Here is a 25,730-nt window from a genome sequence, read left to right on the forward strand (position 1 = left end):
GATGACCTTAAAATTATGCCCCCCCCTGAAAAAAGTTCTGCGGACGCCCATGGCCCTTCCATATCATGAGGTTTGTCCAGTGGTACAATACATGAGCCCTTCACGGATACCGAAAATGGACCAGGACAGCCCCAGACCGCAGCAGCAGAAATGCTTTCCATCTGACTGTTATGCAAAGGAACCTCTGACATTCCTAACCCGTCTTTCCCTAATAAACTTGGCACCACATCATTAGATAATGCCATATCCCACACTGGTTTACACATTTCAACATCATGGTCACCAATACTATTGTTAGTAGTACCAATCATTAATTGATTACATTTTCCAATGTCACAGTTTCTGTTACCATCAGTATTGTATTTTAGAGTGTCTCCAGGTACCTCAATTTGTACCTCTTTGCAGGTGACAGACAAAATCTCTGCTCCTGCCGCATCCATATCAGGCCCTTCCTTCTCATGAGATCTAGTGGGTGAGACAGTATCCGCGCCATTTACTAACACCTGCTCAGCCACACCTCGGACCGCACTAGCAGAAGCGTTCTCTGTCACCGCATCATCAGGCGGAGAGACCTTTGATGTCTCCATCAGCTCTCCAGAGAGCCTTCCATACCAAACCGTATCTGGAAGCACCCTCATAGGGAACTGAGAGATTACCTGCCACACTAATAAAACGCACTGTACAACCAGTTCCAATGGTGATTTAGGTTACCCAGCACAGCTTGTACTACCTGACTCCACCTATTGGTACTCTGCGATACCAACATACCCGACTGGAATGGAGGCACCCAGGTATACAAGGAATGTGATTTTATTAGTTCAAGCAGTTCCAGTAATACACTTGATATTTCAATGTACTCTGCATCGATATGCAACACCTTTTTAGGGAACTTTCCCTCACCATAGACATGGAGGGGCTCATCCACTGCAGCCTGAGAGGGTGAGACATTTAAAGGGGCCTCCCCCTCACCGGAGGTAGCCATCATTACCACCTGGTGCTCCCCTGGAACACTGTCAGATGTATGTCTCACACTCATCCCCTCCAACTCAACAACAACGAGCCTCTGCAAGTCAACACCAGTCACATGGTCACCCTGACACTTGACATTAAGAGATTGGGCGGTGGATACCACATCTGCCATGCATGCGCCCTTAATCGGTCCTTCTGACTGGAAGGGAACAACTATCGCAGGCACCAACGCTCCCTCAGCCACTGGCTGCTCTGCGATCCCTCCTTCTGGCATAGCAGTTGTTGTTTCCACACCCTTTTCATAGCCAGAGCCTTGTCTAGCATGGCTATCAATTTTTTGGCCCAACTATCCCAATCCATTGTGCTTCCATCATGGGTGCTCTGCAGCACCGCATCACCTGCTCTAGGAGGCACCTGGGATTCTGCAGCACAAACAGTAACTTTGTCAGTTTTATACATATCACATTTTGTCAACCTGCTGTTACTCTGCGCTAATGCATCATTAATCAAGCCTGGCTGCAATACACCACATCCACCACCCTGCTCAGGTGGCGCATCACAAACCTCACACACCTTTACATTTTCCACAGGCTGTATTAACACACTATTTACCTGCACATTTTCAGTATTAGCAGATTGCACTAATACATTCCCACTAGAAGGTCCAGTTACACTCTGCCCCACCAGAGTAGTATTAGTGCTGTCCCGGACAATCTCTGGCTCCAACATACGGAGACCCCCAGAGACTTCCATGGACAACCCAGAGGCTCTAACTCTAGTTGCCAAGGGAGGCATCCCCCTTTTCTCACTGCTAGTGAACACATTACCAACATAAGTATGTTTATCAACAGTAATACCGTTATCAGCATTTATACACACAGTGTTAAGAGCTTTAGCAGGCTCTCTTTGTTCATGAGCAACTGCAACCTGTGTGCTACTCAGCACACCACCCTTACTCTCCAAAGAGATACTTTTGCCCACTAGGGCGCCTCCACAGTTGTCCTGGGAAACCACATACCTCACCCCTGCGGACTCATGGGAGGTTTCCCTGGGCATCTCTGCAGCACCTGTCACTAGGGAACCTGGCACACAGACCATTTTGGTCACCCCTAGTACATCTCTCCCAGCACTCTGCTGTATTATACCAGGCACATACAGAGTCCTCAAGTCTTTTTGAGTCTTTAACCTTGCTGCAGGTTGAGCTTCAACCTGTGTCTCCCCACTGTTCTGGGTATGACATTGCAGCAAGTCCATTCGCATACCTTCTGCAGGTCTCCCAGCTGGACGAATTCCCACTTCCCTGGGATCAGTCCCACAAACTGCCACAGTCTTACCATATCCTGTAGCAGGTAACTTTGGTTTCATTTGAGTGCGTGGTCGCTCAGCTGCATCCTCACAAGCTACTGCCTCTTTGTGGCCATAATGCGGCACTGCAGTCTTTTCAGACTCTCCAGCGGTGTTCCAGACCTGGGGCAAGTAAAGATCCCATGCCCTATTTGACCACACTCCAAGCATGGTACTGGACGCTGAAATTTAACTCCTTGGCATCTCCTTGATGACTGACTCTCACTCGTTGTCGCAGGATACCACTGGTCACGATCATCAGCAGACAGACTCCTTGGATCCCAGACATCCCTGCTGGGCTGGACGTTGCTGCCATGGACGACCATACTCCTCCTTTCCACACGCTGTTGTCCACATGGATTCCTGTTGCCAGGGACAACCTCTTTCACTTCTCCTTTAACTGGGGACGAGGTGATTAATTTACACCAATTCACAGCAAATTAACACTCTGAATTTTCTGGCGTGGCTGGGTCATGTGGTAAATAACCCTCTAGCCACAGCAGCCTCTCTCTTGCCTTAGCAAGGATTGCATCCTTTTCTTGCTTTGACCGCCCCATCCTTTGCAGTCATGTAACAGTTCACAGCAGGAAAGAGAAAAAAAAATGTACTTTCCTTTCACAGGTACACCACCTGCAACACGCAATGCCTTTTGCCTGGCTGCACTTCTGCACACAGCAAACAGTTCCTGAACTGAATTCTTGTCTTTGTCTTCTCAAGCTTGTCATAAGCAGCTGCCTTTTCCTCATAGCGTTGATTAGCAGCTTCAAGGTCTTTCTGCAGTTTCTTTTTCACCTCTTCAACATTTTCTAACGAACCAACACTTTCTTCCATTCGCTTTTTCATATCTGCTATCTGAGCTTGCAGTGTTGAGACTTGCATTTGCTATAACCAGTTGTTTCAGTATCTCCTCCATTTTGGGTTTACTTTAACTGCCCTCGGCACTCCACCATATGTGAGGGGTTAGCTCGGTAGCGGGGTTCGTTACACAGAGAGACAGCCGAGGAGTGGTTGAAAACAACAGTCTATGGTTTATTCTTCTAATTTTCTTCAAACAAGTGCAAGCATCCAAAACAGCATAACTCAAAACAAACATAAAATAAACCCTGGCCACTTGGGGCGTCTACCTTCACACACAGGAACCTACCTATGGTGTCTGTCCCAACCTACTGCTGGGCAGACACTGCTGGTCATACAGCAGAAAACCAATAGTCTTTGTTTTCTTTTCACACAGAAAAAATCCAACACTTCACCTTCAAAAGTCTTTCAGCTCACTGCTCTACTTAACGCACACAGCTCCAAGAGGCATTCAGCTCACTGCTCTCCTTAACGCACACAGCTCCAGGAGGCATTCAGCTCACTGCTCTCCTTAACCACTTGCCGCCCGCCGTCAATTGACGGCGGGACGGTGCGGCCATTGTTCTGGGAAGACGTCATATGACGTGATCCCATTCAGCAGGGCAGGTGCGCGATCGTGTGCGCGCCGCCCTACACTGCCGGTGTCGGCGTGTCCCCGGGACACCCCCCGTCACCGGCAGGGGGGAAACAGCCAATGGGCAGTGCTGTTTCCCACGTGATCGGCTGTGTTCCAATGACACAGCCGATCACGATAGCAAAGCCCGGAATCAGACCGCGCATACGCGATCGGGAGTGCGCAGCGCGGTCATGACGGTGGCTCTGTGTTCCCTAGGAACACAGCTAGTCACCGGCAGTAGTAAACAGTCACTGACAGTGACTGTTTATTATGTGATCGGCTGTGAATCCATTCACAGCCGATCACAAAATGTAAACACAGAGCATTAACTCACTGTTACTAGCTCTTCTCCCCTCACACAGTTTCCAGTGTGAGGAGAGCTGAGCTAGAAATAGTGAGTTACTGCTCTGTACACCTGTCAAAGTAAAATCACACAAATAAATGTCCCCACACAGTCCTCAGCCCCCCCCCCAATTGCACCTGTCACCCAACAGTCACCTCATCAGTGCCCAGAAATTGACACCCATAAGGCTACGTTCACATGTGAGCGTAGCGATCGCAGGCAGAATCACCGCGATTCTACCCGCGATCCGGAAATCATTGCAAATTGCGGGACGCTTGTGCATTGCCCGTGATTTGCAATAGCACCCCAAACGCTGTGCGATGTTGCCGCGATTTCCACCTGCCGAATCATGGTAACATTGCGCAAACAACGCATGACGCCCAAAAAAGGTACAAGAGCTTCTTTGGGGCGTCATGCGTTGTTTGCGCTATGTTACCGCGATTCGGCAGGCGGAAATCGCAGCAACATCGCACAGAGTTTGGGGTGCTATTGCAAATCACGGGCAACGCACAGGCGTCCCGCGATTTGCAATGATTTCTGGATCGTGGGCAGAATCGCAGTGATTCTGCCCGTGATCGCTACGCTCACATGTGAACATAGCCTAAAGTTCACCGGTCACCAGAGCCATCAGTACCGCCGTGCACCATCGCCCGTCACCTGTCACCCATCAGTGACAATCGCCCGTCACCTGTCACCCCATCAATCACCGTCACCTGTCACCCCATCAGTCATCGTCATCTGTCACCCTATCAATCATCGTCACTTGTCCCCCCATCAGTGATCGTCACTTGTCACCCCATCAATCATCGTCACTTGTCACCCCGTCAGTGATTGTCATCTGTCACCCCATCAATCATCGTCACTTGTCACCTCATCAATCATCGTCATCTGTCACCTCATCAATCATCGTCACCTGTCACCCCATCAGTCATCGTCACCTGTCACCCCATCAGTCATCGTCACCTGTCACCCCATCAGTCATTGTCACCTGTCACCCCATCAGTCGTCGTCACCTGTCACCCCATCAGTCATCGTCACCTGTCACCCCATCAGTCATCGTCACCTGTCACCCCATCAGTCATCGTCACCTGTTTGCCATATACATGCAACCACTTACCGACCGCCTAACAACTATATGCGTCGGCCATTAAAAGCTAAATACTGGGGTTATGGCAGCAGATAGCTGCCATAACCCCGGTATTTTTTTAAACGGCGGGCGGTCGGCTTTCAGATAAGGGTGGTCCCAGTGGCGCGGAATTACCCTTACGGTGCAGGGGAAGAGGTGCAACCCCCCCCCCTCCAGCCGCGTCCCAGACGTTTTCCCAGCTTACCGGACCCGCCGGCAGCGGGGAAAACTATCCGGTCCCGGATCCTCAGAGACAGGAAGTCGAGTGAGGGCAAGATGGCCCTCACTCGACTCTATGGTCTTGGAGGACCGGAGCTACGTCAAAAGTCGTTGCCTAGCAACCGGTTTAAAGGGCCGCTTTTTTTTTTTTTTTTTCCTTTTTCAACAATTTTTTTTTTCTTTTTTAGTGTAGTTGTGAGGTGTGAGGTCTTTTTGACCCCAGATCTCACAATAAAGAGGACCTGTCATGCCTATTTCTATTACAAGGGATGTTTACATTCCTTGTAATAGGAATAAAAATTATCAAAACATTTTTTTTTTAAACTGTGTAAAAATAAAAAAACAATAAATAAAATAAATAGGAAAAAAAAAAATTAAAGCGCCCTGTCCCCGTTAGCTTGCGCGCAGAAGCAAACGCATATGCAAATCCCGCCCACATATGTAAACGGTGTTCAAACCATACATGTGAGGTATCTCCACGATCGTTAGAGCGAGAGCAATAATGTGAGCCCTAGAGCTCCTCTGTACCTCTAAGCTGGTAACCTGCAGAAATTTTTAAAATGTTGCCTATGGGGATTTTTAAGTACCAATGTTTGGCGCCATTCTGTGAGCATGTGCAATTTTGAAGCATGACATGTTGGGTATCTAATTACTCGGCGTAACGTTATCTTTCACATTATGGAAAAAAAAATGGGCTAAATTTACTGTTTTCTTATTTTTTAGTTAAAAAAAGTGAATTTTTTTCAAAAAAATTGCATTTGGAAGACTGCTGCGCAAATATGGTGTGATAAAAAATATTGCAACGATCTCCATTTTATTCTCTAGGGTCTCTGCTAAAAAAAATATACATAATGTTTGGGGGTTCTAAGTAGTTTTCTAGCAAAAAAAATTATTTTAGCTTGTAAACACCAAGTGTCAAAAATAGGCCCAGTCTTAAAGTGGATAAATGGACAACTTTGTGAAAAGTGCTACTTGGATGTTAGGCCTCTGTATGTGGCTAGGCTGTGTAAAAGTGTTACACATGTGGTATCGCCATACTCAGGAGGAATAGCAGAATGTATTTTGGGGTGCAATTTTTGCTATGTACATGCTATGTGTTAGAAATATTGCATAAATGGACAGCTTTGTGTAAAAAAAATGCGTTTTCATTTTCTTTCCACATTTTCCAAAAACTTGTGGAAAAAAATTACATATTCAAAAGACTCATTATGCCTCAAAAATTATACGTTGGGCTGTTTGCTTTCCAAAATGGGGTCATTTTATGGGGGTTTCCATTGTCCTGGTGCTCCAGGGCCTTCAAAAGTACGATAGGTTGTCAGGAAATTATATGTGTAATTTGTGCTCCTAGAATGCCGGACGGTGCTACTTGGATGTTAGGCCTCTGTATGTGGCCAGGCTGTGAAAAAGTCTCACATATGTGGTATCGCCATACTCAGGAGGAGTAGTAAAATGTGTTTTGGGGTGTAGTTGCAAGTATACATATTCTATGTGAGAGAAATAACCTGTTAATACGTCAATTTGTAAAAAAAAAAAAAAAAAAATATCTTCATTTTGCAAAGAGTTGTGGGAAAAAATTACAACTTCAAAAAACTCACCATGCCCCTTATTAAATACCTTGGAATGTCTACTTTCCAAAAAGGGGTCATTTGGGGGGTATTTGTACTTTCCTGACTTTTTAGTGTCTCAAGAAATGAGATAGGCCTTCAGTACATCAGGTGTGGTCAAGTGTGATCAATTTACAATGATTAGCACCATAACTTGTGGACTCTATAACTTTCACAAAGACCAAATAATATACACTTATTTGGGTTATTTTTACCAAAGATAAGTAGCAGTATAAATCGGCGGTCCGGAGGAATGGTGTCAGGCTGGCCGCCCCGCCTCTCCTGGCCACGGGACAGCCCTGCAAGCGTACTCTGCAGTTAGGAAAAAATTGGCTACAACCCCTTCTTTTAAATCCTTCCTACATTATACCACTCAAAACGTCAAAACGCTGCCTCTAAATACCTTGCTTGTGTCCTTCTTTCTGGCCGCACTCCTCCTCCCGCTCCTCCTCCTCTGAGTGATCGGTCATTCAACGTCAGAGGAGAGCGGTCACATGATCGGCCATTCGACATCAGAGGAGAGCGGTCACATGATCGGATTTGAAAGAACGGCGCTAACAAGGTAGGGGCATCGGTTTACTATTACACTGACAATGTAGGAAGCATCTATGAAAAGGGGCTGGTAGTGATTTTTTCCTTTTACTTTAGAGTACGCTTGCAGAACTGTCCCAGGAGACTGGGGGGGTCTCCTGGTAATGCATGGGGCAGTGCAGTGTAAAGGGGGCTGGAGAAAGGGAGAAAAAGTTACTGTACAATTCATCTCCAACACACCTCAAATCCCTCCCAAGTCCCACAACTACAATACATGTAGGGGCTCAGCTGGGAAGTACTGGGGTGTAGAGGTACTAGGATGGAGAAAGTGGAATGTATAACTGTAAAACTATTGACACCACCTCCAGATTCTGTGTCCTACTGTGCATGGGGGAACTGTGTAATGTAAAGGAGCTGTGTACTATTATTTTTATTTGATTAAAATGTTTCTTTCCTGAAACTTCCTTCTTAAAATGAAGGTGCGTGTTATACGGCGGTGCGTGTTATACGCCGATAAATACGGTACATATATATATATATATATATGCACACAGTATCTCAAAAAAGTGAGTACACCCCTAATATTTTGTAAATATTTTATTATATCTTTTCATGTGACAACACTGAACAAATGACACTTTGCTGCAATGTAAAGTAGTGAGTGTACAGCTTGTATAACAGTGAAAATTTGCTGTCCCCTCAAAATAACTCAACACACAGGCAATAATGTCTAAACTGCTGGCAACAAAAGTGAGTAAACCACTAAGTGAACATGTCCAAATTGGGCCCAAAGTATTAATATTTTGTGTGGCCACCATTATTTTCCAGCACTGCCTTAACCCTCCTTGGCATGGAGTTCACCAGAGCTTCAAAGGTTGCCACTGGAGTCCTCTTCCACTCCTCCATGGAGCTGGTGGATGTTAGAGACCTTGTACTCCTCAACCTTCCTTTTGAGGATGCCCCACAGATGCTCAATAGGGTTTAGGTCTGGAGACATACTTGGCCAGTCCATTACCTTTACCCTAAGCTTTTTTAGCAAGGCAGTGGTCATCTGCCCTGAGGCCCAGGCTCCGAAGGGAGGGGATCATGCTTTGCTTCAGTATGTCACAGTACATGTTGACATTCATGGTTCCCTCAATGAACTGTAGCTCCCTAATGCTGGCAGCACTCATACAGCCCCAGACCATAATACTCCCACCAACATGCTTGAGTGTAGGCAAGACACACTTGTCTTTGTAGTCCTCACCTGGTTGCTGCCACACATGCTTGACACCATCTGAACCAAATACGTTTAGCTTGGTCTCTTTAGACCACAGAACATGGTTACAGTAATCCATGTCCTTAGTCTGCTTGTCTTCAGCAAACTGTTTGCGGGCTTTTTTGTACATCATCTTTAGAAGAGGCTTCCTTCTAGGATGACAGACATGCAGACCATTTTGATGCAGTGTGCAGCGTATGGTCTGAGCACTGACAGGCTGACCCCCCACCCCTTCAATCTTTGCAGCAATGCTGGGAGCACTCATACATCTATTTCCCAAAGACAATCTCTGGATATGATGCTGAGCACGTGCACTCAACCTCTTTGGTCGACCATGGCGAGGCCTGTTCTGAGTGGAACCTGTCCTGGTAAACTGCTGTATGGTCTTGGCCACCATGCTGCAGCTCAGTTTCAGGGTCTTGGCAATCTTCTTATAGCCTAGGTCATCTTTATGTAGAGCAAAAATTATTTTTTTCAGACCCTCAGAGAGTTCTTTGCCATGAAGTGCCATGTTGAACTTCCAGTGACCTATATGAGAGAGTGAGAGCGATAACACCGAATTTAACACACCTGCTCCCCATTCACACCTGAGACCTTGTAACACTAACGAGTCACATGACACCAGGGAGAAGTAGCTAATTGGGCCCAATTTGGACATTTGCACTTAGGGGTGTACTCACTTTTATTGCCAGCCGTTTAGACATTAATGGTTGTGTGTTGAGTTATTTTGAGGGAACAGCAAATTTACACTGTTATACAAGCTGTACACTCACTACTTTACATTGTAGCAAATTGTCATTTCTTCAGTGTTGTCACATTAAAAGATATAATAAAATATTTACAAAAGGGGGGTGAGGGGTGTACTCACTTTTGTGAGATACTGTGTGTGTATATATATATATATATATATATATACATATATATATACATATATATATACAGTAATCCCCCGCTCCATCGCGGTTCAGTTTTTGCGGTCCCGGTAATTCGCGTTTTTTTTTGTAATGTTATTTTACTATATAAATCATTAAAAATGAAATATTTTTGTGTTTTTCATAGCTCTTGCTATGTCTCTTAGTATCTTTTATGTGTTTAAATGAGTTTCTATTGTTTTAAAAGTGTGTTTAAAGACCTTAAAATGCTTTTACACGTACAGTGACAGTAAAAGAATCATGCCTACAATGCATTTTAATAGGGTTTTTCTATTTTGCGGAATTTCACTTTTCGCGGCTGGGTCCGGAACGTAACCCCCGCAATGGAGGGGGGTTTACTGTAGTGTAAGACAGTAGAAAACAGGCCAAAACTCAACTGTATTTGTTTTTACAATAAAACTGTTATTATTTGGTTGTTGTGACACAAGAAAATGTTTGTACTGTTTTTGGGATATAGCACCAAATATATTAGGTGTGAGTAATAGACAGCTGCTTCTGCTAAAAATCCTCTTCACACTTTCTCGTTTGCAGCCGCCAGATACTGCTTTATATTCCAGTGTTGTGAAGGTTAAGAGCAGGGGCTGCTACAGAGGAAAGTTGTGCTGCTCACCTGCTCCCTTCTGCTTTCATCAGGGTGGGCAAGTGGCACAACTTGTCTCAGTAGCAACTGTTGCTGTTAACCCTCATAGCTCTGGGGGAACAGAGGCTCAGAGCAGTATCCTGCCGCTGTGAAAGAGGCACTATGATTTTTAGCAGAAGGTAATAGGATACAAATCATTACAGATACATAAAGTGATTGTAAAGTCTTGTTTTTTGTTTGGAATTGTAGGCCACACTCCCGCATAATCTCACTTAACTTAACTAGAATAATAACACTGACCCCAGTTTTGGCAAAGAAAAGGCCGCGGCACTCTTTATTGGTTTAAATAAATAAATTAAATCATAACAATTACTTTGAATAGTTGAATCATTCAATTCAATTGAATCATCAATTACTTGCTTGTAAAAACACTCAAACTGAAATAACTTATAATTGCTCAGTTATAAAACAACTCGAGCAACAATAAACATAAAATACCATACGAAATACAATGTCCCCTCTAGTATACTAGGGTGACCCAACCACACAAAGGTGCACGCGACAAAGGGAGGGGGGGCGGGGAACTTTCTTCTTTGTGCTCTTCGGTGCAAAAGGAAGCACCCCAGCCCAAACCAAGCTTATAAAGCCTCTGCCCCAGCTTGCTAGAACCTTCCCTGCACACCGATTGGCGGATACCTGCTGTATGCTCAGGTAAAATTAACCTCCTACTAGCCTAAACCTGTAAACCTATACCCCTATGCTTACCTGACAGAACTGCTAATGGTGGCCACAATCCCACACAAGTGGCCACATAATGTGCCCCCTTTTATATGGAATTGTAGGCCACACTCCCGCATAATCTCACTTAACTTAACTAGAATAATAACACTGACCCCAGTTTTGGCAAAGAAAAGGCCGCGGCACTCTTTATTGGTTTAAATAAATAAATTAAATCATAACAATTACTTTGAATAGTTGAATCATTCAATTCAATTGAATCATCTATTACTTGCTTGTAAAAACACTCAAACTGAAATAACTTATAATTGCTCAGTTATAAAACAACTCGAGCAACAATAAACATAAAATACCATACGAAATACAATGTCCCCACCAGCCGGGCTTGAGCAACAAGGACGGCCCTACCCCACCACCGCGGCCCTTTCAATGCTACACTGCAGCCCTAGATTTAAAATATCAATCCCCACATCTGAAAGGTGAATGCCATCCTGGCGATAGAGCCCCTGGATGCCATCCCCCAGATCCACATGCCTATAGGACAAGCCGCCAATAGACGGCATAAACTTTTCCATTGCCCTATTTACCCTTTTCCTCATCTTCTCCATGACTTTCCTCTGCGATGAGGAAAGCCAAGGAAGCCGAGGAACTATTTCAGAAAATACCACCACTGTCCCTGGAGACGAGAGGGAAAATAAATGCAAATCTCTCTTAATCTTAAATAGTAAGTCCAAAGTTTTAATATTACCAAGGTCATTACCCCCAGCGTGAATAACCACGATGGACGGAGGAGGCCAAACTTGGAACAATCTAGACAAATGAAAGTACAGCTGGTGCCACTGCAAGCCTCTAATTCTTTTCCAAAATAATTTAAACTCCAGAGGTAGTGCTAAATTTGTACTGTAAATACGATGTGAAGCTCTTTTCCTCGCCCAAAAAATGAATGAGTGGCCCAAGATCCAGACTGTTCGCTGAAAACCTGAAGGATTCAAATAAACAAGTTAGTCCTTACATACACTTTAAAACATTTTGATTTCCACCTTCCCATACTTTGTATTACCCTGTCCGAAAATCCCCTTCTAGCTGCCTCTGATGCTGCCCCTATCCTGAATGAATGTGAGGAAAACCTAAAATTTTTTAAGCCCAGCCGCTCTAAGCATTTCCGTAAAACAAAATCGAATTGATATTTTGTGAGTGGAGTGGAATCCATGTGGACCAAAAAAACGCCCACCACCAACCAAATTGATTGACCATGCCCAACGGGCAAACACCCTGATTATGCTGAGCCTTAATAGTAATTGCCACACCTCTCCCCAGAGTGTCCGACTTTGAGCGACGTAACCAAATCTGGACATCTTCCCTGCCTACCACTACCTGATCATATAAAAGGCCTCCCTCAGTCTTATTTGACAAAGGTAGCAGCTCAGAGATGCGGAGCGCCTCAAAAAAGGTCAATACAAAAGCCATTCTGAACAACAGTGCTTCATAGTCAGAATTACACACTAATGAGGTCATACCGCAGATATCCCCCAATAACTCAATAGAAATAGGTCTCCTGTCATCTGTTACCGCCACCTTCCTCCTATAACCTTTCAATGCTTGCTGTACCGAAAAATAGGTCGTACAAGCCGGAAAACCTTTCAGGCGGCAGAAAAAAGAGATGCCCGCCAATGTCTTACGTAAATAACTATAAGACAGTTTCCGCTGCATCAAAGAACCCATAAACTCCAGAACCAGACATTCCTCCGGTCGACCCTCCATCTTGCCCTTTGCCTCCATGAAAGCCAATCAACTCTTCCAGGCAGCAGAATAACTCGCCCATGTTCTGGGGGCCACTGATCCCTCGATCGACCTCTCGACTAAATCCCAACAACTGTCCAAACTCGGCTCGGAATCTCGGTACCTTTTTCGTCCGCCTCCGGCAACAGCTGGCGAAAACGGTCCATCTGAAACCGAGATAGCGCATCGGCCAGATTATTCAAGACACCCGGTGTGTGTTTCGCCTTAAGCTATACATTGAGCTGTAAACACAAAAGGACAATCCTCCTGAGCACTCTAATCACACAAATGGACTTGGATGAGAGGCAGTTCACCGCGAACAAGACCCCTTTGTTGACAGTTTCCACCAGAATCCTTCTATTCGCGAAACATGCACCCCACAGTTCCAACGCCACTAAGATGGGGAACAGCTCCAACAAAACCACGTTTTTTGTCAGCTTTCCACTTTTCCATGACTCCAGCCATCCTGCACAACACCAATGCGTCTGCCATATGGCCCCAAAGCCTCTAGAGCCCGCCACATCTGTAAACAAACGAAAGTCAAGGGCAAAAATGAAATCCTCCTGAAAAAATGAACGACCATTATACACCTTGAGAAATTCCGCCCAAACAGCCAAATCCTCCAGGTCACTAGTCAATCTGATGTGGGAAAAGGGGGCCTTCAAGCCCGAAGTAGACAAGTAAAGGCGCCTTGAAAACACCCTACCCATGGGCATAATTCTGCATGCAAACGCTAACAAACCCAAGAAAGACTGCATCTCCTTCAATAGGACCTTCCTCCTCGACATAAACAACCGCACCAGAGATTTCAGCTTTGCCACCTTATCCACAGGTAAACAGAACTCCATACGATCCGTATCAATGTGAATGCCCATAAAAATTATTTTTGTAGTATTCAAGCAAGTTTTTTCCTCCGCCAGAGGAACCCCAAAATCTTCCGCCACTCCCCTAAAGATTTGCAACAAACTAAGACAATCCACAGAATCTGGTGGGCCCACGAACAAAAATCGTCCAGGTAATGCAAAACTCCCACACTACCCGACTTAGCCGCTACCACCCAGTGCAAAAAGAAGAGAACGCCTCAAAGTAGGCACATGACACAGAACATCTCATAGGGAGGCTTTTGTCAAAGAAGTACATACCTTCCAGCTTAAAGCCCAAAGAATTAAATGCCACAGGTGATATAGGCAAAAGACGAAACGCGTACTTTATGTCCGCCTTCGCTAACAATGCCCCTTGGCCAAACAGCCTTATCATAGCAATGGCTTCTTCAAACGTGGCATATGACACTGAAGACAAATCTCCATCAATGTCGTCAATCAGTGAGCTTCCTTTCGGGTAAGAGAGGTGGTGTATGACACGGAATTCATTCAGCTCTTTTTTGGGGACCACTCCAAGCGGAGAAACACGAAAACTATCAAAAGGCGGATGCTCAAAAGGACCTGCCACCCTACCCAGCTCGATTTCCTTAAAAATCTTGTCCCTAACTACCTGTGGGAAGTTTTCCACCGACTTCAGATTGACAACCTCTGTACATCCTTTCCCTACAAATGGGGGCAAAGGGAAACCCTTCTCAAAACCTTCAATGAGAAAACTGGCCCTCTCCCTGTTTGGGTATCTGTCCAACCATGGAAGCATTCTTTCCAGCCTCACAAGCGTGCAGGCTTTTTGGAAAAAATATCCTTTGGAACTTGCCCCGACCCTACCGTAGCATTTTTTCTAAAGCACTTACTCACTGGATATGGGCCAGAGCAAAATGAACATTCATGCTTAGAACGGCAAGCCGCATTCCAACGACATTGACTTTCGTTGAATGCGAAACAACAACCTTTGCGATAAGCTGCATTCTGAGTGTTCACCACCGGCTGCCTAGCAGGATTCTGCCTCTGCGGGGACATCAAGTTCAGCCAAAGGCCGACATCCTTCATACCCCATCTTAAAGAGGGGTGGACTGACAGCTTCTGACGAAAAGATTTGTCGTAATAGTACCAGCCCAGCCCCCCAAAGCTCTTGTAAGCTTCCAAGATAAAATCGAGGTGCCGAAATAGGCCCCCACACCCCTCAGGGTGCTTCTCAGCCATCAACCCCGCAAATATACAAAACGCCTGCAACCAGTTATGGAATGACCTAGGGGCCCCCCTGCGCCGCTCCTCATCCTGTTTGTCGTCTCTTTTATCAGTCCTAACCGACAGCTCCTTATGAGCAGGTAACAGTGTTAACAAGTCGACAAACTCGCCCTTCCATATTTTTTCCTTAAGCCCAACACTCAAGTGGTAGCCCAGAGGTGACATCTCACATGGCATCGCGCCCTTCATACACACCTCAGGCACACCGCTACCTCCCAGCAATGATGCATGCGCGGACAAAACATTATTTTCCTTAGATAAACTTTGACTAATATTACTATGAGCGAAATTATCACCATAAGGAATGGAGACAGTAGATACTGCAGGTGAGAAATTAAGTTCACAGCTTGGCTGCTGCTGAACAGACACAACAGGCTTAACAGGCACAGGAGAAACAGCAGGGGAGACACGAGAAAAAGATTGCACCAAAGAAGATAAAGAGTTAATTAATATAGACAGATTCTGTACACTGCACAACTCACCAGCTGCTGGGGGGAGAACAGGCTGCTACTCAGCTTCCTCCAGCAGCACACTGTCAGATGCTCCTGTTGTCTCATGCTGCGCTGTAGCCACTCCCACAGCAGGTGTTCTTGAAACTACAGGGATAATTCTCTGTGGAGATGGCAGACGCCTTCTCTTCCTCTCTGGGTCCGCCTGTTAGTTTTCAGCCCGCCCTCCGCCGCCCCTTCTTGGAGACAGGGAGGCTCGTCTTCTTCTTTTAGATGCTTGGCGCATGTGCGCCTGGGACGTCTTCACCGCCATGACAACGCATGGCAGCTCTCCTGCAGGTACACACGCCGGCTTCTCAGGTGTCTTCTCTCTCTCTGCAGGCGCTTCTGCCTGTGAAGGAGCAGGGTGAACTTCAACCGCAACTTGCTCTGTAATTCCAGACATAGAGAGACAATGCCGCAGCCAGGCTTCTCCCCCCACACTCTCTGCCTTCTCAATCAGCTGCTTCAACAAGGCCTCCATGACAGCAGGTAAGAAAAAACCTCCTGGACTACTTCTGCTGAACTTTCTTCTTTGTGCTCTTCGGTGCAAAAGGAAGCACCCCAGCCCAAACCAAGCTTATAAAGCCTCTGCCCCAGCTTGCTAGAACCTTCCCTGCACACCGATTGGCGGATACCTGCTGTATGCTCAGGTAAAATTAACCTCCTACTAGCCTAAACCTGTAAACCTATACCCCTATGCTTACCTGACAGAACTGCTAATGGTGGCCACAATCCCACACAAGTGGCCACATAATGTGCCCCCTTTTATATTCTCTAAAATTAACAAACATGTTATACTTACCTGCTCTGTGTAATGGTTTTGCCTAGTGCCCCCATAGCTTGCTATGGGGGCACCCGAGCCGAGTCACAGCTCTGTGTGTCCATTCAGACATGGAGCCTCCATTCGGCCCTGCCCTCTCTCTCTCCTGATTGGTTTACTGACTTTTATTGACAGCAGAGGGAGCCAATGTGTTAGGTACCTGTGAGGTAAAGTCCGAAGTGGAGCTTGAGTGCTGAGGATTCAGGCGAAAACAAAGTCAGACAGATCAGGCCGGCAACAAATCGGGCGAAGCGGTATCCAAACAAGATCCAAAGAATGGTCAGGCAGGCAGAAGTCATACACAGGCTAGCGGTGAAATACAGATTCGGCAGGCTGAAGAGGGGTCACAAATACAGGCAAAAGTTCATTCACGAAAGTCTATCAAAGAGCAAGCAGCACACCCAGGAAGATATTCCAAAACAATCGGGCACTCTGTAACAGGAAGTGCTGCTATTTAAAGGCTGGGTAAATTGTACATTGTTCACAGCTGGTTAAATTGTACATTGTTCGCAGCTGATAGCAGGTGGGGCTAGTGAGTCCAAGGCAAGCATCAGGCTGGAAAAATCACTGCCAAAACTCCAGAGCTTCACAACAGGTAAGGCTGCAAGCTACGAAACAAAGGAACCTTCCGGTTCAAGGACACCCAGGTACATGACACAATCAGAAGCCAATCATAAGGAAAGTCCCGGATGGCTGAGGCACCCATGGACATCGCTGGATAGAGATGGGCTCTGGTAAGTATTAGGGGGTGCCAGGGCAGCTGCTGTACACAGAAGGTTTTTTATGTTAATACATAGAATGCATTAAGATGAAAAATCTTCTGACTTTACAACCACTTTAATGCATTGGTGCTGCACTCCCAAAAAATATACTAGGCTCAAGGTTTTTTTTTAACTTCATGCACTCTATGTGCAGGACAGTCTGGGCTCTCTAGGTACTCTCCCTCCCTTCTGGCTTTTACTGCTGTCAATCACAGCCAGTGAGCCAATGAGTAGAGAAAGGGGGAAGGGTCAAGCCACAGCTCTGAGTCTGAATGGAGCAGTGGCTCAGGAGCAAGCTTTTTTCTCTGGGGGCACATGGCAGGAGGGTAAAGTCAGGAGTGCCGGCAGGGGACCACGAGAAGAGGAGTATTGAACTCTTGCACAGAGCAGGTAAGTATAACATGTTTGTTGTTTAACCACTTCCGGGCCGCCCACCACGGACTGGCTGGCTGTGCACAACGATGTATAGGTACGTTTTTTTGTGTAGGGGTTCTCGGGGGGCGTGCGCCCGCCACCCGAGCACCACTCCCGTTGTGATCAGACACAGCGGGAGCCAATCAGCGGGTCCAGTGCCCGCGATGGTCGTGCAGGGGAATGACAGAGCGGCCGTCTGCCTATGTAAACAAGGCAGACCGCTGTTCTGTCACAGAGACAGAGAGAGATCTTGTGTTTTGGCTAAGCTGAAACGCAGATCTCTCTTTTCCTCTAGCACATCCACCCCCACACAGTTAGAAAGCACTCCCTAGGAGCACACTTAACCCCTTGATCACCCCTAGTGTTAACCCCTTCCCTGCTAGTGTAATTTATACAGTAACAGTGCATTTTTTTTTAAAACTGATCACTGTATTGGTGTCACTGGTCCCCAAAAAGTGTCACTTGGTGTCAGATGTGTTGCAGTCCTGCTACAAATCGCTGATACCTGCCATTACACTGCAGTGCTGAACTTTGTTAAAACACCACTCATACGGACCTGTTCGGTAAGCCCATGAAAAGAGCAGTCATGATGTGCAAAGTGCAGTAAACTACAGTAAGCATTCAGCAAAAGAGAAATTTTGATCTCAGTATAACTGCACTGAAGTGTGTTATTTGTCACACCGAATTAATTTTTTAGCAGATTCTGTGGTGAAAGAACATCTTTTCCCTGGCTACTAATTGTACACATGGACACGTGTTTCAGTAGTTCTACTACTACTCCTGTCTGTGCTCAGTACTTATAGAGAACATTGCTATCACAGTAGGAAATTGCCTTGTACATTAAATTCATATTGTAAAGTTACATCCGATGACAAATTACATTTCACCACATGTTGAGAGATGAGGGAAAAGGTGCTGAGAGAGGGAAGAGGAGGAGGTCATATTGCTAAGGGGATAATACAGCTGTACTTACACACCACCTTGTCTAACCTGATGTATCACAGATCCTTCATTAATTACACTATTCCCACTTCTGTCTCTAGCAACATCATGCAATCCAGAGAACAAAATAATGTACACGTAGGCAGCTAAAGAACCGGAGCTAAAGCCATTGTTAGAGGTTCAGAAAAATCACAATTCTTTCCACCAAGTGGCTTTTGCTTTTAGGGACTTTCTGTAGCACAGGAAATTAAAGTATATTTCGGGCCCTTTGGGATGATTTGCAACTGCCAATGCGCAATGGGAATTAAAATCCAATTACTTCCAAGACAGATTTCTCTTATTTGGGTGTGACAAGACAATGTTTGATCCCTTAATTTAATGTTACTTCTGTCCAGTTCCGAAGAAATACCCCCAACCCTGGCATCACCTAAAAGATTCCCTTTTAGGTTAGGTACTGAACTCACCTCCTCCATATACAGCCATGTGAAAATGCGACATCCATTGATGGTAAAGTGGTATTAAAGCTTTGTTTTTTTTTTTAAATAACAAACATGTGGTTTTGCACAGAGCAACTCAGATCCTCTTCATTTCGGGTCCCCCTCCAGTGCTCCTGGCTCCTGCCCCTTGAGCAGTGCCCCCAGAAAAAGCCACTTGCCCTGCGGGCACCGTTGTATGCTCGCTCTCAAGCCGCAGCTCTATGCATCCATAAGACACATACAGCCGTGGCTTAACCCCGCCCACAATCCCTCCTCACTGGCTGTGATTGACAGCAGTGGCAGCCAATGGGCTCCCTCTGCTTTTTCAGCCAATGAGGAGGGAGAGTCCTGGGACAGCCGAGGCTATCGTGAACATCGCTGGATCGGAGGGGGAGTGGGGGGGGGCGTTGCACACAGAAGGTTTTTTACCTGCATGCATGCATGCAGGTAAAAAACCTTCAGCCTTTAGAACCAGTTAAGGAATCTCACGTCAATCCCATACAATAGAGTACAAAGGCATTCTTTCTACTTTTTAGAACTATTTTTTTTTTAAAAATGAACATAAACTATATATAAAATCTGCAAAAATGTATTGATACAAAGGCAACCAATAAAAAGGTATACCCCTGCGGAAGAACAAAAAACCCTGCTTCAAAACGTGTTGGGTGTTTCTGTCCTCAAGAGAAATACTGCTGTATACAGATACATGCAGAACATGTGATAATCAACCGCTAATGTTTAATTTTTACCCTTTTTTTTGGTTGTCTTTGTATATAAAAGGGTTTGCGGATTTTATATATAATTTATGTTTCCATCTGCCAAATAATAGTCCCCAAAATAGAGGGAATGTCTTTGCACTGTGAAAATGTGAGTACACTTCATGGATATTGTTGAATTTTTCAACATATTTGAACAGGCAAACCTTGGATCTTCATTCAGACATGGTCTACAGATATAGGTGATATACTGGAATAAAAGCAGAAGAACAATTTGCCTTTTCAATCATTTATAAAACAAAACCTGGTATTGCCCCCTTTAGCAGAAATTACTTCTTATAGACATTTTGCATAACTGTCTACTAGACTTTGGTGATTTGTTTTTTTACCACTCCTCCATGCTAAAATCTTTTTAGTTGCAAGATGTTTCTTGGTTTCCTTCCATGAACTGCACCTTTCAAATCCCAACCAACACATTTCAGTAGGATTCAAACCAGGGATTTATCTAAGCCAGGTCATAAACCTCTGTTTCTTCTTTTTGAACCGTTTCTTTGTGGATTGTTTTGTGTGCCTTGATTTCAAGAGCTCCATGATTGATTACATATAATACGGTATGTAATCCCTAATTACAAGCGTGATGGGGCCTACAGAGGATCTAATTACTGGCATCCAATTTGCAACACCTAATTTTTAATTTCATGAATTTAAAATTATGGTAATTGTAAAGGTATGCTTACTTTTTCACTTGACAAATCTGTATATTCTTTTATTCAGATTATGATAATAAAAACACCATGCCAACTTTCTGTCTCATATTTTTTAAGTATATCCTACTTATCTGTAGGTAGTATTCAAATGAAATATATGTTGAAAATGCTATACATTTCCAAGTGGTGTACTTACTTTTTTTTAAAAACTGTAGAGATATGATTGTAGGGAATCAGTTTTGGGTGCAGTTAATTGAGGAAGGCCTCCAAAGTCATCACTATCAACATGGGTAAAAGGCTCCATATGTAGCTAATATCAACATTGCTTCAGTTGCAGCTTTATGCTGGCATCTCTCCGTGTCCTTGGTGGGGCCATGTTAAATTTGGGTCCTCTTTCCTGAATGTAGTCTCTTTACAATCCTCTTTTTGTCATAGATGTCTATGACAACACAAATGCAGTATTTTAACAAACTGCTAGACAGCGATTATAGCAGGAGAGAGATTCTGTTCAATACTGTCCTGAACTCATGATACATTTTATGCTGACTTTGGAGATTCCAGAAAGCATTGCCACAAATTTTAGCTAAAACAAATTGCTGATCTGACTTTGGGCTTAGTAAAGCCCCATACATTTGAACATCACCAGGTTACAGCTTGCACTGCGCTTAGAAAATAATTTATGGAAAGTATTGAGCTTTTTTAAAACAGGACAATGGAGAGTTAAAATGATAGTGTTGTTTTTATTAATACCTTGACCTTTTTAGTCCTTGGAATCATGTGAAGGATTGAAATGATCCACCATTGGCGTCATAAGCTGTACAAGGTCAACCAGGGATAAAACAAGTATGGCATTTCCCGTTCACTAACGTACACAGATATGTGGACAGGTGTGCACTGTAAAGTCTTCACAGATAAACAGATCAATTTGTGATTAACACTCAATAGACCTTAACTAGGCAGAACATAATCATATTAAAGCATGCTAGGCCGGCAATGCAAGGTTGAACTCTCACTAAAGACAGCAGACATGTACCACCTGGACTCTTTTTGTTGTACCCCAAGCGATATTCAATACAGTACAAGAGCTTTGAAGGGGTTATACCCTTTCTGTTGAAAATAATCACTGCTTAAGAGACTGAGAGATTTGTGAACATACTGGAGTAGCAGCCCTCGTATGTAAATATGAATACTCTGAACATGTGCAAATGTTTATTATCACTCAGCATTTGTCATTTGTTCATCAATGTTTGGACCTGTAAACTAAAAACTGTGGCCCCAAAAAAAAAAAAAAACGTAGTTTACAAAGTAAAGTTTTAATGTAGTTTTGAGCATACAGGAATATAGGAGCCCACAGCCAAACAACTTTCAAGAAATATGGGCTGACAGACATACAGAGGTTGACAATGGTTGTACCCTAGGTAGTCAATCAGTTCCTTAAGACACTTTTTGAATAGTGACAGCAAGTGGAAATGCAAAAAGTGTAGCCTGAAGTAAAAGTTAAGTGAGTACAGGCAATTGTCAATGTTTTGTGAGTGTTATACCTATTTGAGGGTATAGCCCTCGGGCCACTGGATGTGATGACCTATCTGTTATATATTTTAAACAGAAATGGCAGTGGCTGGGGATTGAAATAGTGAATAGAAAGAAGAAGGCCTCAAGTAGAGAAACCTAGCCTCAGCACTTGCCCGATAAGTTAAACCAATGGGTTTGAAGGTGCTTATCTGTGCTCATATGTACAAATCAATAAATATGTGCAATAAGTACAACTTCTATGTGCAATATAGAATAAGCACAACATATAAAAAAATACATTTAAAAAATTATACAAGTAAATATAATTATACAAGTGCGGATTGTGCAATATACCCAAAAAGTGCTCTGTGCACATCAAGTGAATGAATGAACAATCTCTGCACAATGTGCAATATGATGAAACCAAAAGGGCTCTGTGCACATAAAATAAGTTGGTAAACAACTTTGCTAGTGTCCAAAAGATATTATATATACACAGTCTTTATATTTAAAGTGCAGGCACTTGAAAATTAAAGTGCTCCTCAGCTTACAACTAAGCTGACTTCCATCCGTGATGCGTGATCCACGCGTGAAAAAATGAAATCATTCACCGGACTTAATGGGTCATACCTGTCATATGACAGCACAACCATTTGCGCTTGTGTGGTGTCCCCCACTGGGTAAGGTGTAGTGGATCCAGTCCAGCAGATCTGGCCTGTGTCTGCAGACTTCCTAGATGTCTTTTCCTCCCATAGGGTCATGTAAGGAAGCAAACTCCAGATGGTGTAGTATTTTCCAAAAATAGGTGCAACGCACGTAGCATGAGAGCCGAGTGGAACGCAAACGGGAAAGGTACACGTGCATTGCTGCAGTACCGGGTCCCGCTCCAGCTCACTCATTCACCGTGATGGCCATGCGCAATTTTATTACTATTTTATGAGATTTTATGAATTTTATGCCACATTATTTATGTGTGTAAGTGGAAATAAACGTAAACTACACTATATATATATAATATATATATATAATATCTTTTGGACACTAACAAAGTTGTTTACCAACTTATTTTATGTGCACAGAGCCCTTTTGGTTTCATCATATTGCACATTGTGCAGAGATTGTTCATTCATTCACTTTATGTGCACAGAGCACTTTTTGGGTATATTGCACAATCCACACTTGGTATCATCCATTCATGTAATCATTTTACACTCTGTATATTTACTTGTACAATTTTTTAAATGTATTTATTTATATGTTGTGTTTATTCTATATTGCACATAGAAGTTGTATTTATTGCACATATTTATTGATTTGTACATATGAGCACAGATAACCACCTTCAAACCCATTGGTTTAACTTATCAGGCAAGCGCTGAGGCTAGGTTTCTCTACTTGAGGCCAATTGTCAATGTTCCCATTCCACACATTTTTGGAACGGGCTCTTGAAATTATGCGTGCTGCAGGAACAATCACTTGCACATGCATAGAACAGCATACATATTTGCCAGCACACCACAAATCTGAAACTGTTTTTTATTGAAGAGAGGCCACATCATAGAAAGGAAGTGACGCTTTTTGGAGCTGCTCAGTACGCCTTTGACTCGCCTGATGAAGGGGTCATGCGAGCCTCCGAAACTTTGCACTTTCTTGCTGTGATGTAATCTCTCTTCATAAAAAGAGTAAAGGGGTCATGCACACAGGATGTCTGTCAAAGCCCCTATGAACTTTAGAACTCCTGGCAGGAAAAAAGCTGCCTTAAAAAACACAGTAAAAACTGCATATTGTACAAACTTTTAGGCTCATTTAGGCGCATCTAGCATTTGAGTGTTAATGCATTTTATTGTGTCTAGCATTTAGGAGCAGTTAGATGCGTTTAGGCACACTATGCATTTTTTCTGCTCTTCAGATCCTCTCCTGAACATGCCTTTGGTGGATTTTTTTCTTCTGCTTATAAACACACCTCTTCTAATGTGCCTGTAAATGCCTATGTGTGCATGAACACATGCAGTGCCTTGAAAAAGTATTCGTACCCCTTGACATTTTCCACATTTTATCATGTTACAACCAAAAGCGTAAATGTATTTTGTTGGGATTATGTGATAGACCAACACAAAGTGGCACATAATTGTGAAGTGAAAAAAAAAATTATAAATAGTTTTCAAAATTTTTTACAAATAAAGATCTGAAAAGTGTGGCGTGCATTTGTATTCAGCTCCATTTCCTCTGATACCCCTAACTAAAATCTAGCTGAACTAATTGCCCTTAGAGGTCAACTAATTAGTAAATAGATTTTACCTGTGTATAATTTAATCTCAGTATAAATATAGCTGTTCTGTGAAGCCCTTAGAGGTTTGTTAGAGAACCTTAGTGAACAAAGAGCATCTTGAAGGCCAAGAAACACACCGAACAGGTCAGGGATAAAATTTTGGAGAAGTTTACAGCGGGGTTTGATTATAAAAAATGGCCCAAGCTTTGAACATCTCACAGATCACTGTTCAATCCATCATCTGAAAATGGAAAGAGTATGGCACAACTGCAAACCTACCAAGACATTGCCATCCACTTAAACTGACAGGCTGGGCAAGGAGAGCATTAACCAGAGAAGCAGCCAAGAGGACCATGATAACTCTGGAGGAGCTGCAGAGATCCACAGCACGGGTGGGAGAATCTGTGCACAGGACAATTATTAGTTGTGCACTCCACAAATCTGACCTTTATGGAAGAGTGCCAAGAAGAAAACCATTGTTGAAAGAAAGCCATAGGAAGTCCTGTTTGCAGTTTGCGAGAAGCTATGTGGGGGACACAGCAAACATGTGGAAGAAGGTGCTCTGGTCAGATGAGACCAAAATTGAAATTTTTGGCCTAAAAGCTAAACGCTATGTGTGTCGGAAAACTAACACTTAACATCCCCCTAAACACACCACCCCCACTGTGAAACATGGTGGTGGCAGAATCATTGTGGGGATGCTTTTCTTCAGCAGGTACACGGAAGCTGGGCAGAGTTGATGGGAAGATGGATGGAGCCAAATACAGGGCAATCTTTAGAAGAAAACGTGTTAGAGTCTGCAAAAGACTTGAGACTGGGGTTCACCTTCCAGCAGGACAACGATCCTAAACATACAGCCAGAGCTACAATGGAATGGTTTAGATCAAAGCATATTCATGTGTTAGAATGGCCGAGTCAGTTAAGACTTAAATCAAAGTGAGAATCTGTGGCAAGACTTGGAAATTGCTGTCCACAGATGCTCTCTGTCCAATCTGACAGACCTTGAGCTATTTTGTAAAAAGAATGGGAAAAAATGTCACTCTCTTGTGCAAAGCTGGTAGAGACATATCCAAAAAGACTTGCAGCTGTATTTGCATCGAAAGGTGGTTCTACAAAGTATTGACTCAGGGGGGCTATACACAAATGCACGCCATACTTTTCAGATATATTTTTTATAAAACATTTTGAAAACCATTTATCATTTTTATTTCACTTCACAATTATGTGCCACTTTGTGTTGGTCTATCACATAAAATCCCAATAATATACATTTTACAGTTTTGGTTGTAACATGGCAAAATGTGGAAAATTTCAAGGGGTATGTATACTTTTTTAAGGCATTGTAGGCTTACATAGAGGTGCTTTTACAGGCTGGGAAGAAAAAGCTCAATACTTTTGTGAACCTAATACACTTTGTTTGAGCACAGGCACTTTATTTGAAGATACATACAGTTAGGTCGTCCTCTTTCTCCAACACAGGAAAAAAACATCCTCTCGATGTCACACACTTCAGCCATCTCCACCAGGACAGCTAAGGCCAACTACAAGCTGTTAACCCGTTGGCATTACTCTCCTGCTAAGCTCCATAGTATGATGCCCTCT

This window comes from Pelophylax lessonae (genome assembly GCF_965119305.1).
Source record: "Pelophylax lessonae genome assembly, chromosome: 12".
Lineage (NCBI taxonomy): Eukaryota > Metazoa > Chordata > Amphibia > Anura > Ranidae > Pelophylax > Pelophylax lessonae.